General features: G+C 43.1%; 1 long non-coding RNA gene across 1 annotated transcript; it reads right to left on the bottom strand.

Annotated features, from left to right (window-relative positions):
* Positions 1-7,826: 7,826 nt before the first annotated feature.
* LOC144585846 (uncharacterized) lies at positions 7,827-17,711 on the bottom strand. The gene is made up of 2 exons (XR_013540430.1): positions 17,396-17,711; positions 7,827-15,747 (listed from the first exon to the last, which is right to left on the bottom strand). It is a non-coding gene; the product is annotated as an uncharacterized LOC144585846 (long non-coding RNA).
* Between the last annotated feature and the right edge of the window lie 896 nt (positions 17,712-18,607).

Genomic DNA, 18,607 nt, shown 5'->3' with positions numbered 1-18,607 from the left:
TTATTCAACTAGTTGAGAATAAGAATTGGATTTAAGCCATGGATGTGTTTATATGCTTAAATTCTGTCAGAGACTGGAATATCACTAGAAGAAGCCTAAACATTTCATTCATGAGTTCAAAAATTTAATCCATTTATGTCTGTCTGGGTTGGATACAAAAAATTTTTAACACTTTTTATCAGTTTGTTAACAATTGTTGTTGTTTAGTCATTTAGTCGTGTCCAACTCTTCGTGACCCCATGGACCAGAGCATGCCAGGCCCTCCTGTCTTCCACTGCCTCCCAGAGTTGGGTCAAATTCATGTTGGTCACTTCAGTGACACTGTCCAACCGTCTCAACCTCTGTCGTCCCCTTCTCCTCTTGCCTTCACACTTTCCCAGCATCAGGATCTTTTCCAGGGAGTCTTCTCCTCTCATGAAGTATCGGAGCCTCAGCTTCAGGATCTGTCCTTTCAGTGAGCAGTCAGGTTTGATTTTCTTTAGAATGGATAGGTTTGTTCTCCTTGCAGTCCATGGGACTCTCAAGAGCCTCTTCCAGCACCACAATTTAAAAGCATCAGGCAGTCAGCTTTCTTTATGGTCCAGCTCTCACTTCCATACAGCACTACAGGAGAAACCATAGCTTTGACTATGTGTACTTTTGTTGGCAAGGTGATGTCTCTGGTTTTTAAGATGCTGTCAAGGTTTGTCATCAATTTCCTCCCAAGAAGCAGGCGTCTTTTAATTTCATGGCTGCTGTCACCATCTGCAGTGATCAGGGAGCCCAAGAAAGTAAAGTCTGTCACTGCCTCCATATCTTCCCCTTCTATTTGCCAGGAGGTGATGGGACTAGTGGCCATGATCTTAGTTTTTTTGATGTTGAGCTTCAGACCGTTTTTTGCACTCTCCTCTTTCACTCTCATTACAAGGTTCTTTAATTCCTCCTCACTTTAATTCCTTACAAGGTTCTTTAATTCCTCCTCACTTTAATTCCTACTCACTTTCTGCCATGAAACATAAAAAATAAAAATGCCCATGTTTTGTAAGCTACATCCCAACAGAAAACATCAATCTGAAAATAAAATCAGTCACCAGCCAGCTATATGCCAACACAGATGCCTATACACATTGCACTTCCATAAGACCTACTGAACAATTGGGGGATAACTGACGTTACATTTTTCAGTCTTCATACCACAAGAATGACACTGCTACAATTGCCTCAGTTTCTATCAGAGTCATGGTATTTTCTGCAGAACATCTTAGTATAGAAAACTTTAGAAAATACTTCTTACGGGCTTCTCGGGATTGTCAGAAGTCCTTGTATATTGGCCTTTAGTCCTGCACTTAACTAATGGTCTTAACCTTCCACATGTATCTATGAGAATGTTTTCTTCATTAATCAAATGGAAATCCAAGGAAGATAGATAGGAGAAAGTGTTGTTTGTGCCAAGACATTAAGATGTATGTGGAAGCCATCCATTCTTTGTGAAAAGGTAAACACACAGGCCAGGATTGTACCTCCACAGACTCGCACTGCCATTCTCAAGCAAACTGCTTCTTGTTCAGAAGTAATTTCTCCTTTCTGCAGTAGCTTTCTCATGGAAGTATTAGATGTTTTATTTTCCTGTGATACAATGCATTCTCCAATAATACAATCTCAAATATGTTCTGTGAAGAAACAAAATCAGGACGACACATTGATTCTTTGCATTAAGGTGAATAATCAAAAGTTGCTATAAGATTCTGAACATTGGCACCCCCCTGGCTCCATCATTAGAAATCATAGAAATGAAGGGAAAATGAGAGGAAATGTCACAAGTAATCTTTTTCCTTTGATATACAATTGGATTATATTTTTGGCATAAATGTTAGCAGTGAAAAAAGTTATTAATAGCAAATGTTAACTTCCTGAGATGTAGGAGTTTTAGGCTCATGAATGGTCAATAATAATTTGTTCTATCAAGTAAATACTGAATTATGGTGACTCTTTTCAGGGTTTTCTAGATAGAGAATACTCATAAGTGGTTTACCATTCTGTTCTTCTAGAGGCACCCTGGGACTGTGCAGCTTGCCCAAGGCCACACGGGCTGGTTTCTCCCCTTGGAAGCAGAGTGGGAAATTAAACTCTCCTGGTTCTGCAGATACCTACCTCACTGAGCTATTCAGCCAGCTATTAACTTTCTGCACAATCCTAAATCAGTTTGTTGTTCAAGGGTGGAAAAGGAAAGAATTGTTGTACATGGCTACAGTTTAAGGGTCAGATCCTTAGTTGATGTGAATAAGCACTGTTACATTGATTTCAAAGGGAATGAATTCTATATTACAGATACCCAAGAAACAACATGTTAAAAGATCTGAACATTTATAGCTGAAGAACCAAACTTGAATGATGCAGTTCAGAAATCCTCAATGATTTGTGAGATTCAAAGTGTTTGTGTTAATTGTCAAGAGAAAGTGGCTTCTAGATGCCACAAAGAACATTTGTATCCCTACAGTTAGGGACTAAAATGTCACTGACCACAAAGTCTCAGATTTAATGTTTGACCAAGGAACACCTGATGATTTGAACGGTGTACAGCTGAGTATCTCCTGATGAAGTTATGCTGTATTAGCTATGGAGCCCAGCACAATTGCTCTTGCCAAGAAGATGAGTTTGCCTTTCAAAGATATCACTTAAAAAACAACAACTGGTGGATGTAAATCATGGATTGTTTTCTTAAAGGGTCATTTTTTCCACCATTTTTGTAATGACAAATAATATGTCTCAAGACACTGAATATTCATCCTTCCAAGAAAGTTAGGTGTGAAAAATCTTTCAAAAATGTAACTACCAAGGTCTATTTCTAGCAAAATATCAAAATAGGTGTAATTATTTATCTTCTAGCTGGAATATCTGAGCACAGCTCAACTCAGGGGAATTGTTTTTAAATAGAAACTAAATATATGGCATATGCTGCTGTGTATTTATTTATTATTATTTTATTTGTTTGATTTATATCCTGCCCATCTGGTATATTCTACCACTCTGGACAGCTTACAGAATGTCAAAAACAATTAAAAAAACATAAAAACATTAGCATACAACAATAACAGATAGTGCAGGAATAAATAAATAATAGCAAAGCAAAGCAATCAGTAGTTGACAAGAGGGAAGGCTTGGATGTACATCCATATTTTCAGTTGCCATTTGAAAGTACCCAGCGTTGAGGCCTTGCGCATTTCCGGAGGAAGGTTGTTCCAAAGGCGAGGAGCCACCGCCGAGAAGGCCCGGCTTCATGTCTTTTCCCTCTGGGCCTCCCTCGGCGTCAGGCTCCTCAGCCTCACCTCCTGACTCATGCGAGTGATCCGAGTAGATCTTGGTGTGAGCAGGTGCTCCACCAAGTATCGAGGTCCTAAACTGTTTAGGGCCTTATAGGTAAGCATTAGAACTTTGAAGTCAATGCGGAAACGGATGGGCAGCCAGTGCAGTTTGGCCAGAACAGGAGAAATATGTTGGTGTTTTCTCACTCCAGTAGTTGACAGGCATTAGCTAGTCTGACCGCTACATTCTGCACCACCTGAAGTTTCCGCATCAGCCTCAAAGGTAGCCCCATGTAGAGCGTGTTACAGTGGTCTAGTCTTGAGATTACAAGCACATGTACCAAGATAGTGAGCGCCCCCATGTCAAGGTAGGGTCGCAGCCGGGAAATCCACCAAAGGTGGAAAAAGGCGGTGCGAACTACCGACATCAATTGGGTTTCCATGGTGAGCGTCGGGTCCAGGTGTACCCCCAGGCTGCAAACCCCATTTTTAGCAGCCAGGGTCACCCCCCCAAATGTGAGCCACCCAGGCCACCAACCCCAAGGGCGCCCACCCTCAGAACTTCCATCTTGTCTGGGTTCAGCCTCAGCCCATTTTCCTGCATCCACTGCAGTACGGCCCCCAGGCAATGCTGGAGGGACAGGACAGCATCACCTGCAGTTGGTGAAAAGGAGATGTAAAGCTGGGTGTCATCAGCATACTGATGACACAAGGCTCCACCCCCTCTGATGACCCCACCCAGCGGTCTCATATAGATGTTAAACAGCATTGGGGAGATAATCAACCCCTGTGGGACCCCACAATTGAGATTCCATGGGGCTGAGACACTCTCCCCAAGCTGTACTCTCTGGGGTCAGTTCTCCAGGAAGGAACGGAGCCAGGCTAACGCCAAGCCACCAATTCCCAACTCAGAGAGCCTCCCCAGAAGGATACCGTGGTCAACGGTATCAAAGGCCGCCGAGATGTCGAGGAGGACCAACAGAGACACTTTGCCTGTCAGCCTCCCTCAACAGGTCATCGTACAGGGCGACCAATGCCGTTTCTGAATTGTGGCGCAGCCTGAAGCCTGACTGGAATGGATCCAGGGCATCTCTCATCCAAGTGGGCCTGAAGCTGATCAGTGACCAACCTCTCGACCACTTTGCTCATGAAAGGAACATTGGGGACGGGCCTATAATTGCCAATCTTGTCCGCCGCCATATTAAGTTTCTTTCTAATGGGCCCAATGAGTGTCTCCTTGAGGGCAGATGGAAACCTGCCCTCAAGGAAAGACTCATTTATTATTGCTGTGGCCCATTCTGTTGCTTTCGGCCTGGCTGCTTTGATTAGCCAGGCCGGGCAATGGTCAAGGGAGGAGGTGGTGGCTTGACAGCGGTCAAGCACCTTGATTACAGAATCAGGCTTGACGGCTGTCAAGCCACCACCTCCTCCCTTGACCATTGCCCGGCCTGGCTAATCAAAGCAGCCAGGCCGAAAGCAACAGAATGGGCCACAGCAATAATAAATGAGTCTTTCCTTGAGGGCAGGTTTCCATCTGCCCTCAAGGAGACACTCATTGGGCCCATTAGAAAGAAACTTAATATGGCGGCGGACAAGATTGGCAATTATAGGCCCGTCCCCAATGTTCCTTTCATGAAAGGTGAAAGGTGTCGAAAGTTACTGGGCACCTTTCAGGCTGAAAGGTGTCGAAAGTTACTGGGCAAGACGGAGTGCTAGACATCTCTGCTCGACTCACTGTATTCAAATAAGGAGTACCTAATGTACCTAATGCTGGCCAAGGCAACAATAATTTACAAATTACCAGAAATCATGTACATAAGAAAACATGAGTCTGCAAGATATTATTTATTCTGATTCATCCTCTTCTGTGAGGTTGTCAAATAGATACAATTTGACAGGGCCTGGAGAAGTTACTTTTTCAGCTATAGGTCTAGGAGTCTGGGAACTGTAGTCCAAAGTAACTTTTCCAAACTTGACCTTGAGCAGGAGACTGTGTATCAGGCTCTTATTACAGGTCAGGGCAGAGAGATTCAAGGAGCTTTTTCTCTTGGATAATCACAAAATCCTCTACAACTGAATGTCCATCACTGTAGAAGTCATATGACACTGAAGAGCAAAACATAATACTGTGGCTTAGTGTACAATCATGGGAATCCTCAATTCTGTTTAAGCAGGTTTTTTGCTTCATGCAGGCCTCTCATTCCAGATTTGAATGGCAGATGTGTAGATTTCCAAGAACCTTCTTAACCCACCTGTTAAAGAATTCCTTTTTGTTATAAGAGATTCTGAAATGTGCAAAAGTGCATAGTCAGTTTACATGTAAGGCAACAAATGAGATCTACCGAGTTATATATTTATTTTGTATAATGAGATGACTGGTTCCAGATGAGGTTTTTACTCACTTCATTTTCAAGGGGCTTCAAACAACATAATCTCCCATTTTTAACTGTGTTCCACCCCCCACTGCTTCTTCTGTTATTTTTCTTTACAATGGAAGATCTGTTACAAAGGAAAAGGATATATACAATTTTCCTGGTTCCTCCACCCTCACAGATGTGCTTGGTGAGGAAGGAGGAAAGAGCTTCCTCTGTCACTGCTTCCAGACTCTGAAATTCCATCCCACTAGAGGCCAGATTGGCCCCATCATTGCTGTCCTTCCACAAGCAGTGAGGACCTTTCTCTTCAGGCAGGCTTTCTCTTAGTGACTGGCTGAATGAGAGGGGTTTTAAATGGATTTTATGCCTTGTTGATTTTAATGAGTCTTTGATGTTGATTTTCTTTACCGTTTTAGTGTGCTAGTTGTTTGGTTCCTTTGTAATATATGTTATACTTACTGTTTTTAACTTTTAAATATTGTCTGTGGGGTCAAAATATTTTAAAGGAATAAAATGCTTTCTAACTCCTAGTCAGAGGTATTCTGCACTTTATCTTTCTCAAAAGTCCTCTTTTGCAGAGCTTGGAAAAATTACTATTTTAAAATGAGTGAACATTAGTCAGATGGACTTCAAGAGAATTTACCTCCTATTATCAATGTTCTCAAGAAGAAACTCTGAGAAAATTCCAAGAAGCTCCAGGTTCCCTGGCAGACACTTGAAAACCACTGGCATAAAATCTCAGACTTCCTAAATGAGTCTTTCAGTCATTCTACATTTTCTCTGCTACTAATCATGATTCCAGGAACCCAGGCTGAGGCAGCAAAATTATTCCAGCAGCCACCACTAATATGATCCTCCAAGTTAATTGGTCAGAGAAGATGTGGCACACATAACTTTACATGTGGAGATTGAAAAAGGTGATACTTATGCACTGGAAAAGGAGACACATTGGCTAGAAGTGAAACTGCAGCTGTTGTTCTGGTTTTAGCTAGGGCTGTTCCAAGAATCTGATGCAGAACAATTCTCCAAAAATACATTAACAACATGAGAAAATACACAGGGGGCTACAGGAAGTGACAGGTAAGACCACTATCTGTTCCTCTTGTAATGCAAAAATGACACATTTTTTATTTATTGAAATATTCCTAACCCATCCTATATAAAAAGATCTTAGACTGGGATACAGTCAATAGAAAAGGTTTAAAAAACTATAACATAGTGCCATAAGCCACAACTTAAGATCCCAGAATCCAATAAAGTAAAACCAAGCTGTAGCGATCGAGACTCCTAAACCTGAATGAATAGCAAGTGTTAAGCAGGTGCTGAGATAAATCCATTGTTAGTTCTAGCCAAACCTCTCTGAGAGGTATTCATCTGAACTGGTTTAGTGATACAGATATCTTATGATGGAGTGGTTTATAGTGGTCTTGCCACTAAACCACTAAGCATAGCAGCACTGCCAGGTTCTCTGAGAATGAAATGCAACCCATGTACAATATGATAGGGTATGATATCACTGGATGCCTGAAGTTAAATGAGGACAACCAGACTGGATCTCTGTGCAGCAACAGCAGCTTCTGCCCTGTGAAATGAGTCAGGCAGACAATGCAAGATCACAAGAATCAGAAGATAAGGATAGTCTAGAGGTGGTGTATATGCCTATCTGTGTGTATATGAAAATGGGAGGAGAAGTAAAATTACATCAAATAATGACAGTTTGGAACTGGCCTTCTCTTGCTATTTAATCCTCTATACAAAGTTACCCTTGGCACCACTGTCATACTATGTCTGGACTTTACCAACTGCACTGAGTCTGTTCCCAATCTCAGTGTAACGTGCTGCTTGTTTAATGCTGGTTTCTTGATGTTGTGGAGCCTTTATTATGTGTTGTTTACAGTTGCATCTTGATCATTTTATATCGTCCTATAAACTTTTCTGGAATGGGAACAGAAGGGGTGGTATTAAAACCACCTCTAAGAAATAAATAATCAAATTAATAAGTAGCTGTTTGTGACCTTATCCGTATTTCCATGGGAACTGACTGTGATGTCATGATGCAGGATTTAGAAGAAAGGGAAAGAACAAGCAAACCAGTAAGAAAAGGGGGCAGCTCTAATCTTGTATAATCTTAAGCTTCCTGGATAAAAATATGTGGTTTTGCCTGGCATGGATGGGGACAAGAAGATTGGTTTAACACAACATGTTGCATCTGTGGAAAAAATGCAGATTCATGCTGCATGTGAAGAGAGGAGAGGGATCCGATATCCACTTCAAAAATCCTGCCTAATCTCCCTGTAGTTTATATTGATTCATACAATGTTCCCAGAATTTTCACATGAAACACTGTCGGACGGCTGTGGGAAAGAAACTTCTTGATTTGCAATGTAAAGGGAAATGGTGCCAAAAGTTATGAGTTACCTTTTTGGCAGGCAAGAGTTTGGATGGCAGTTGGAGTGATTGGCTTTACGCTTTATTTTCTGTACTCTGACTCAAACTAAATGACTTCTGATGGCTGTTTTACCATCATGTGTGTGCTGAGGACTCCAGTAGTGGCAGCAGAGACTGCATTTTAAATAAAAAATAACAACAATCCTAGAACTGCAGAGCTGGAAGGCACCCTACGGATCACTGAGTCCAGCCCCTATCAAGGAGGCACAGTAGAGAACTGAACTCTCATCTGGCTCCACACCTAAACCTCTGAGCTATTTTCTCCAGAGCCATCTAAGTGGCTCTTCTCATTATTGGTGCAGGATGCTGCCCTTTTGCCAGTGTTAATGTTGAAATTGAGCTTCCAGTCTGACTGGACTGTCTGCATGGAATGGATTTAGGAAAGGGGACACTGGCCTCAGGCAGCAAAACCTCTTGGGCTGACCCTACTTCTTTTCTGTTTCTTTCTATACATCCATTTGTTTCAGTTTAATGCTTTCCAAAGTTCATCTGACTGACCTTCCAAACGTGGGAAACGTTGCTTTTTTTTTTCTTTTCTTTTGACTGCAGCTCCCAGGATCCTTAAGCCTGAATGGCAGTGGTCATGTTTGCTGTGTTGCCGTTAAAAAAAAAGAGTGAGGCTTCCCATCTCTGGCTTCTTCTCAACAGATATTGCAGAACCTGATAGGTTTCCTGCTTTTGAACAGCCTCCTCTAGCTCCAAGTGGGGCCAGTCCTACTGTTAGACAGAGTGAGGCAGTAGATACTAGGCAGAAGCCACAAGCTGGAAGCCACAAGCTGTGGGAGGAGAAAAATTAGGGTTCTGTGGTCCCCTAAACTAGTTTGCTGCCTTAAAGTTAAATGGATGATTCTATCCCTTTTATAGATGTGAAGGAAGATTCATCTGCCCATTCAATTAGTTTCTGTACATGGAATGTGAAGGAGCAGCAACCTTCCCTTTTGCTCAGGCTGCAGAATGTCTTTGATCAGCCCTGCTTCTAATGCATTAGGGATTCACAAGAGTAGTTACGCTTCAGCTGCCTCTTTCATAAGCTGTGAAAGCATAGAGCACAGACTGCAAGCATTTACTGTTTGGTACCCCTCTCTTTCATGCAAGATACTTTTGGGAAGCACATCTCCCAGCCTTTGCCCAGGCACTATAGCCAATGACCAATGTGGCTAGGAGATTCTGGGACATAATCCAAAAAAGTAACTCCAAGCTAGCCATGCTTACAGGTGCAAGGCATGTATCATTATGGATTTATACTTATTTTCAGGCTTGAGTTTAAGGTGGACCACTTTATCAGTGCAGCAATGAACTGAAAGGTTGATTGTCTAAGAATGCTCTCATTTGATTCTTTTGTTCATTCCAAGAGGGACAGACAGAGTGAGGAGGCTGCCACAGCAGGACAATAGAAGAGCCCTTTAAACAGCCAGTCTGTTGTGAAAAATGCACAGCATACATCTTGCAATGTATATATATTGGAGCAGACGGCGGTAATCAAGAAAAGCCAGATTTTAAAATAACCCCCAAATGGCCTATTCTTTGCGTGAAACAAATCAAGACTGTGCATTCCCACTTGCGATTGCAGATTCATTTAACCCAAACTCAGGGAAGGCTTTGCATGAAAACAGGGAAATGTCAGTGATGTCAGTCCCATGACTCTGAATGCCTGATTCTCTGCATGCAGCTCCAACTGAGAAGAGAATATGCTGAATGGAATCATGTATAAGTTCATATGCAATATAAAAAGGCTTCTTGTTCTGGGCACACACTACTTGTTCAATCTGGGTTCTGTTTAAATGCCCATTCTTTTGCACTGGCATCACCTCGCCTCTCTTCTCTCAGAATGAAAGGAGTTGCAATAATGACATAATTATTAAAGACAGAGGAGGGGGGAACCTTCAGACCCAGCTGCAGCACAGAAAAGTCTGAAGGGAAATCTGAGAGCACATGGTTCTTTGTTAAGGTTGCCTTGGCTATAGAATATGGGAGATGAAACATTTTGCATTGAATGCTGTCTCATTTGGTCATATGGATGGACTGCTGGAAAGGCTTTTAAGGTGGCTCTTGCCCTGTATTCACTGGGCTTTTTGACAGAGCAATAATTCCCCCTGATGGGATGACCTCCTCCTCTCCCTTTGGTCCTTCATCCTCTAATCTCTGCTTATTCCATGCCAAGACGCTGATCACTCAGAGCACATGCTTTTGGCAGGGTGACAAGCAGTCTTCCCTTTCGAGTAACAAGAGATTTAGCACGTCTTTTTCGATAACAATTCCAATTTACCCCAGCTTTGAAGAGATAGATGCTTTCACTTTTCATGGGCTGCCTTCTCTCCTTCCACTTCCTACTTGCTGCACATCACAAAGTATATCCCACATTAGAGGTTATGACAGCTTGCAGTGTTGTTGCTATGTGCCTTCAAGTTATTTTGAACTTACAGTAGTGATCTACTATATACTGATGACCTCCAAAAGTTCTTATCATGAGAAGCCCTGTTTCAGATCTTGCACATTAAAAGCCATGGCTTCCTTAATTGACCCTAGTCATTTTAATTATATATTTTACTGTTTTGTCACAGTTCTATTGTTTTATTACTTGATTTGATGATATTTTGCGGACTTTAATCTTTCAGGATTGTTAACTCTTTGCAGATCTGGCAAATGGAAACAGTTACAGAAATTTCTAAATGATGGTGATAATGATATAAAATATCAATGTACCCATTCATATATACAGATGCATTATACTGCACATCCACTAGTGAAGCTCCGCAAAAGACAATGTGGCCTAATGGTGCTATTGTCTATTGATATATTCAACCCACATTTTGGCCATACATTGAGGGGGGAATTTATTTGCATTACAATTTGCAGAGTCTAACTACCGACCAGTGTTATGGTGGAGGTGGACAGCTCTCCCCAAACTCTGTGTCACTTTACAGTGTAAAAGGAAAGGAGCTCAAAACTGGAGACAACCTTCATATCAAAATCAAAACAAAAGCCTTCCATGAACACCGCCTCATAGCCCTCGAGTGGAAATGGCAGGGAGACCCTCCTTAGTCATGGCTTCCATAAAATCCAGACTCCTATGGCTACTAGAACTAGAAATTTTTATTTATTTTATTTTATTTTATTTATATCCTGCCTATCTAGTCACTTAAGACCACTCTAGGCGGCTTACAACAAACGTAATACAATATAATTAAAACAATTTTAAATAAGGGGAGAAACTTTGGACGAGATGGAACAGACACTAGGAGAGAGGAAAAAGAGGGAAGATCAGGAGTTGGCTGAGGGGAAGGCCTGCCGAAACGTCAGTGTTTTTAATTGTTTTTTAAAAATACCGAGCAAGGGAGCCGCGCGAATGTCAGGGGGAAGGTTATTCCAGAGGCGAGGAGCCACCGAGAAGGCCCGATTTCTTGTCTTTTCTTTCCGGGCCTCCCTCAGCGTTAGGCTCCTCAGCCTCACCTCCTGACTCGCGCGAGTGACACGGGTAGAACTTGGTGGAAGTAGGCGTTCCGCCAAGTATCGAGGCCCTAAGCTGTTTAGGGCTTTATACGTAAGCATCAACACTAATATTGGAAACAAAGTACAAGGAAGGACTGGGCACCAAGTGTACCCTATCTTGCCTGTTTGCTGCACTGAGTTGGTCTCACTAGCCCTCTGCCAAGTCCAGTTTCTGCTCAAACTCAAGTTTAGCACAATCTATTAGTGGTGTCAGGTCTTCAGCAGAGCCCTAAGCCAACCACATCCTTCAGGGAAGGTTTATAGTACAGATTGCTCACCACTGCCCTGGTCTCCCCATTCCTTCTCGCTGCTGCCTCTGGTGCTCCTTTGGCACTTCAGTTTCCAGCACTTCTGATGGATCAGGGTCTGGGCCAGCTGCCCTGACATTTGCTGCAGTCTCCACAGGGTCAGAGCAAGGCTTGGCAATTCCAGTGGGCTAAAGTTGGGAGTGGCACCATCACAACCCCTACCCTTAGCTATAGGCAACTCAAACCAGATAATCGTCCAAGAGTTCATTGACTCATAGAATAATGGAATTGGAAGAAGCCTATAAGGCCATTGAGTCTAACCCCCTGCTCAATGCAGGAATCCATATTGAAGCAGATCTGATTGATGGTTGTCTAATCTTGAATGCCTCCAGCATTTGAGTGCTCATTGCCTCCCGAAGTAATTGGTTCCGTAGTTGTACTACCCCTAACAGTTGATAGTCAGCTGAAATGTGGTTTCCTTTAACTTGAGCCAATTAATATGCATCATGCACTCTGGGATGGTTGGGCATGGAACCTGCCCCTCCTCTGTATGACTACCTTTCAAGTATTTGAAAAGTGCTATCACATCTCCCCTCAGTCTTCTTTTCTCAAGGCTAAACATGCAGCACTACTCTGAGCTATATTCCAGAGAGAATGTAGTAACCAAAGAGGCACTAAATAACATTGAGTGCCTGCCTGTCTTGAAAGAGTTGGACAGAGAATCAACTTTAGCAGAAATAAAAGTGGCCTTGGATTCCCTCGCCTCCAGCAAGGCACCTGGAAAGGATAACATCCCTGCTGAAGTGCTGAAGTGCTGTAAAGAGATAATCACCACCGAGCTGTATGAAATATTTTGTCTTTGTTGGAAGGAAGGTGGAGTACCACAGGACATGAAGGTTGCAAACATTGTCACATTGTATAAGAACAAAGGAGACAGGGGCTACTGCTATAAGTACTGTGGCATCTCGCTTCTCAGCGTTGTAGGGAAGCTGCTTGCCCGTGTTGTGCTGAAGAGACTCCAGGTGCTTGCAGACAGAATCTATCCAGAATCACAGTGTGGATTTCGAGCTAATAGATCCACCACTGACATGGTATTTTCCCTCGGACAATTGCAGGAGAAATGTAGGGAACAATGACGGCCACTCTTTGTGGCCTTCATAGATCTCACAAAGGCCTTCGATTTGGTTAGCAGGGACGGCTTTTGTAAAATACTTCCCAAGATTGAATGTCCACCTCGACTCCTTAACATCATCAGGTCCTTTCATGATGAAATGAAGGGCATTGTCATTTTTGATGACTCAACATCAGATCCCTTTGACATCCAAACCGTAGTGAAACAGGGCTGTGTCCTCACGCCGACCCTGTTTGGTATATTTTGCTGTCATGCTGAAGCACACCTTTGGAACTGCAACAGAGGGTGTCTATCTCTGGACTAGATCAGATGGAAATCTCTTTAATCCCTCTAGATTGAGAGTGAAGACCAAAGTCCAGCTAAAATGCATACAGGACTTCCTCTTCACCGATGATGCAGCTGTTGTTGCCCACTCTGCTGAACAGCTCCAACAACTCACGAATTGCTTTAGCAAGGCCTGCCAATACTTTGGATTAACAATCAGCCTGAAGAAAACACAAGTCATGGGCCAGGGTGTGGACTCACCCCCCTCTATTACCATCTCCGCACAAGAACTGGAGGTTGCTCATGATTTCGTGTACCTTGGCTCAATGATATCTCTCTCCCTAGATGGCGAGCTGGATAAACACATAGGCAAAGCAGCTACCATGTTCTCTAGACTCATAGAGAGAGTATGGCTTAATAAGAAGCTGACGGCATATACCAAGATCCAGGTCTATAGAGCCTGTGTCCAGAGCACAATCTTCTACTGCAGTGAGTCCTGGAGCCTTTGTGCACGGCAGGAGAAGAAGCTGAACATGTTCCATATGCTTTGTCTCAGACGCATTTTTTGTATCACTTGGCAGGACAAAGTTCCAAATAGAGCAGTCCTAGAACGAGGTGGAATTTATAGCATGTATGTTGGCTTGGGCATGTTGTTAGAATGGTTGATGGACAGACTCCAAAAGATCTCCTGTATGGAGAATTAGTGCAGGGAAAGCACCTCAGAGGGAAACCACGCCTGCGATATAAGGATATCTGCAAGCGGAATCTGAATGCCTTAGGAATGGCCCTCAACAGATGGGAAAACCTTGACATCTGAGCATTCAGCCTGGAGGCAGCTGGTGCAGCATGGCCTCTTTCATTTTGAAGAGATACTTGTCCAGCAGGCCGAGGCAAAGAGGCAGTCCCGAAACCAGCAAAATCAGGGGGCTGGACAGGGGACAGGTTTTCACTCTCGAATTGGCCTTCTCAGCCACACTAGATGCTGTTCTAAGTCCTCCATATAGAGCACGTTACCATAGTCTCTCAAGACTGAAGGATGCCTAAAAAATCTATTCCAAAACGTTTTTTCTGTATTCTGTTGCTTTAGTTTATCACAACTTAAAATAATGAAATTTCTACTTTCTGTGTTCTTTGCTCAGCAGGTTTATTGCAAATTCTGTTATCCAAAGCCATGGAAGGTTGGAGTAACTGTTGATCTCCAGGCAACAGGAGTATCAACAGAAAAAGGTGTCATGGCCTAAATCCAGTTACAATCCCAACTAGAATGTATGCATTCAATGAACTGCTGGGTGGTAAGCTAACACTCATATAAATCCCACTGGCTCAATGGATCTGTGCTAACTGGGACTAACAATTTAGATCCACAGTTTCTTCCTGGATATTTTGCCGGATATTTTGCAAAGTGTTTTCTAGCATGAAGCAAAAAAGCAAGATGGCACTCTTCCCTTTCTAATTTCATGTAGAAAAAGGCCAGCTGGATGCCAAACAAATCTTTTTTCAATACCGGTGGCAAGATGTATCTAACACTGTACTTGAGTGCAAACACACTTCTGTCTTCCAACAACACCAGAAGAGCTTCTTGGTGCAGGGGATAAATCACTGTACTGCAGCAAAAACTCTACTCACAACCCGGAGTTTAATCCCAGGTAACCAGTCAAGGTTCACTCAGCCTTCTATCTTGTAAGGTCTGTAAAATGAGTGCCCAGCTTGCTAGGGGACAATGTATAGCCTGTATAATTAACTTGTAAACTTCCAGAGAGTGTTTTAAGTACTATGGGGCAGTATATGAGCAGTACGTTTTGCTTTGCTTTGCATTGTTTCCTACGTCTTAGCATTTGCCACTGAGGTGGCCACCTCACTCTGTTTAATGCTAAAGCTGGCCCTGCTTAGGATGAAGACAGCTATACTCTAATCATGCTGGATCATGTTTTAACTACAGAGTACTGCACATCTCTTGCCTTGAATACAAGTAATTCAGAATGCAGCAAAGGTGTATTTATACCACATTGTCAAAAAAATTCTTTTTTATTCTACTCCTATCTGTGCCACTGAAAAGGAAGAACCACATACAGCCAGAACCTTTTCTTCTGCCATAATCAAAATACAGATTGTGTGAAGCATATTAACAAGAAAGCTTTCCACAAAGGAAAGGACATGCTGCCACTGTTCCCAGAAGAATCTTCTGGCCCACCAGACCACCCACTAGACAAGGAAAACCAAATGTCCAATTTGAGACTGCCAAGTTAGCCAGATGTGTTCAGTGTAAGTTTTATTACTCCTTCCTGGCCTGCTAGTGAATTGAATTAGTGGAAACCAAGCCACTGGAGATTTACAGCTTGTTGGGAAAGGTGATAACTGACCATTTAAGTGCTAAGGGCCAGACAACTTATACAGAGGAAGAACCTAAGAATCAAGTTTTCCAGAGCTCCTGTGATGAAGGGAAAAGGAAAATTTGGTTCACTTCACTCCTTTGATACAGTTGGGGACGTTTCTCCATCTTAGTGCATCATCTATAAGAAAAGAATGTAAGGATGAACATAGTAAAAGCTGGAGGATGTTTTTTGCACTTAAAGGGCCAAACAGTTTATTTTCAATAACAAACTAGATTCTTCTCCAACCACAGATAATAATGGAAGGATTAACCTTTACAGGCCTCTCTGACTCTAGTCCTATCCAGATATGCTGGGCTGGAACCACAAATATGCCTGGAGATTATTGGGGAGATGTATTCCAGCACATCTGAACACCAGGGTCAGGGAGCCCCCCCCAAGCAATCTGAATATGAATTAATGAGTCTGTGAATAAGAGTGAACAGATGACAGAGCAGCATCTCCTGGTAGCTCTCTGGAGAGGCAACTCCACAAGGGCTTCTGACTCCCAATTTGTTGGATAGTGGCAACAATAAAATGACTCTCCTGACCTCAAATTATAGAGCTAAAATGAAAAAGGCAATGGGATGAGGTCAGGGTGACCACAAGTGGATTTTTATATGTGGAAAGCCCATGAGTTCAGTTCAGCTTTGGTACTCAAAACAAAGTCCTGGTCTTATGATTCTTTCATTGTAAGTACGTGTCTTTTGCATGAAGTTCAGCTAGTAGGTAGCTGTTTAAATTACTCTTCAGCAGTCAAACATTGTTTTATGGTTGATCTTGGTATTTTTAGATCTGTGTTATTTGTGGTATTTTATTTTTTAAAAGAAAATCTACTACATGGCTCCTTACTCATAACCTCTAACACCAGTTTTAACCATTCTATATGTATAAATTCTACCCAAAAATACATCTATAAAGAGAATGGGAGGAACACTCTTTTCATTGCCCCTCGATTCCACCTACAGAAAAGCATCTTATATAGAGAGGGTGGTAAATAATAACTAAGTCATCCTGAAAGTATGTGTGCTCAGAGACCTACATTTCATATTGAAGTAAAGAACAGATAAAAGGCAGGGAGTAATTTTGGAAAGATGGAAGGGGCCTCATCCCCAAGTTTAGGCATGATACATTTCTGGACCAGGAACTCTCTCAATCCCACAACCAGCAGGATTTTAGTTCTAGGATTCTGGGAGTTGTGCTGCAAAAAGAGTGACTTTACCAGTCGGTGACTCATCTTTAAGGTCTTCTTGCTGTTCTGATCAATATAGCCATTTATTACAACCTGACAGTGTAAAAGAGACCTGCCCCCCCCCATGCTCTTCACAACCACTGTACTGATAGGAGGGAACTTTCTTCTCCCCAGCAAACCCCTCCCCCGTATATTTTAATTTTATTAGTTTAATACTGTATAATCCTACCCTCCCCCCCCCCTCGGGCACCTTCTTTGCTTCTCCTCACAACCACCTTGCAAAGTTGGTCAGAAAGGAACTGGCCCACAATCAGCCAGTACATCTCAGGGCCCAGGTGGGGGAACTGAACCTGCAGTTCAAGTTTTTTTAAAGAAGAAAGGATAAAAATAAGTCTTCCACAGCCAGTCCGGCCCCAGTCACACTCTAACCACAGGCACCACATAGTCCTTTACGATATGGAACAGGCAGATACTCAACAGGTGTTGAGTTCCACCTCTCAGAAAAAGCTGTACGTGTTGCATTTTTAACCTATGGCTAAACATGTTATTGCTTATCTCCCAACGTTTCTGCGAGTCAGATTTGCTGCAATTACTCACAATGTGTGGTCATAGTGACAGGCTGGTGTGTACATAGGAAAACGTTTGCATTTTCAGAGCAGAACGAAACGGTATGCTGCCCGACTGCGACAAGAAAGAAACGAGGCGGTGTAATATGAGTACTATAAACGCAGAAATAAAATAAAATAAAAATCCGTCCAAGGCTTGTAATTGGGAGCTATGGAGCGCTGCCTCTCTGGCCCCGCGGCCCTGGCGCCGCCTCGCTCCCGTCCTTTCCAAAGGACGCTGCCCGAGCCGCGGGGACACCTTAAAACCGGCGCCTCCGACTCGGCGCTCGGCTCGGCCTTGGCCCGGCCTCCTTCCTCCGCCATTCGGAAGCAGCTGACTCGCTGGGCGGCTGCCAAGGCCGGTTAACTGCCTGGATCATTGAGAGGCAACGTGCAGAATGACATGTAAACCTCCCCCGCCCTTATGCTAATTTCAGGGGGTGGTGCCGCCACCGACGGAGCGGGAATTGCGGGGGGGGGGGGCGGCTCACGCGCCCGTCTCCTCCCTCGGCCGCTGCTGGTTCATTCATAAAAATTAAGTCGCCACTGCCACCTAGTTTAAAGACGGCGAAGCTGCCGCCAGAAGCTTCGGTGCTGGGAGGAGGACTGATCCTCAAGCAACAAGAGAGGAGAAAGCGGGTGACCTGGGGGAAGGGGGGGGTTGTCAGTAGTTGAGCAAACGAACTTTTGTGTCGAAAAAAGGGGGCTACCATCCATACAAGTTTATGCCAAATATAACTTAATCAGCATTTAGGTGCCCCAAAATTCATTTCACAAAAAAGTTTAGTCTTAAAGGTGCTACGAATCTAGATTCTCTCTCTCTCTCTCTCTCTCTCTCTCTTGGTTTACTGAGACTTTTTCGTTTCTCCTACAAAAAGCCCCCCCCCCGTTTGATCAAAACAGAAAACAAAAACCAAATCAGGGAGAGTGTTGTGGCATTGATACCGAAGAGAAATGAGACTAAATTTTAGAATTAACAATTGACAGGTCAAGAGAAAACACAGGCCTCAATTTGGAAATTGCTGCATGGTGTACATAGGATGATGGGACACATGTCAAGCCCAGGTTCCTGGCACCTTTGTGATATGTACCAGTTTCCCTCAACCAGATGCCCTTCAGCTGGGTGAAGACAAAACTCACATAATTATGGGAATTATGGGCAACAGGTTGGGGAAGGTTGGTGTGTGTAAACAGCCAGCATAGA

This window comes from Pogona vitticeps, chromosome 1 (assembly GCF_051106095.1).
Source record: "Pogona vitticeps strain Pit_001003342236 chromosome 1, PviZW2.1, whole genome shotgun sequence".
Taxonomy (NCBI): domain Eukaryota; kingdom Metazoa; phylum Chordata; class Lepidosauria; order Squamata; family Agamidae; genus Pogona; species Pogona vitticeps.
The sequence above is the reverse complement of the archived record's forward strand: the minus strand, read 5'-3'. Positions and strand labels throughout refer to the sequence as shown.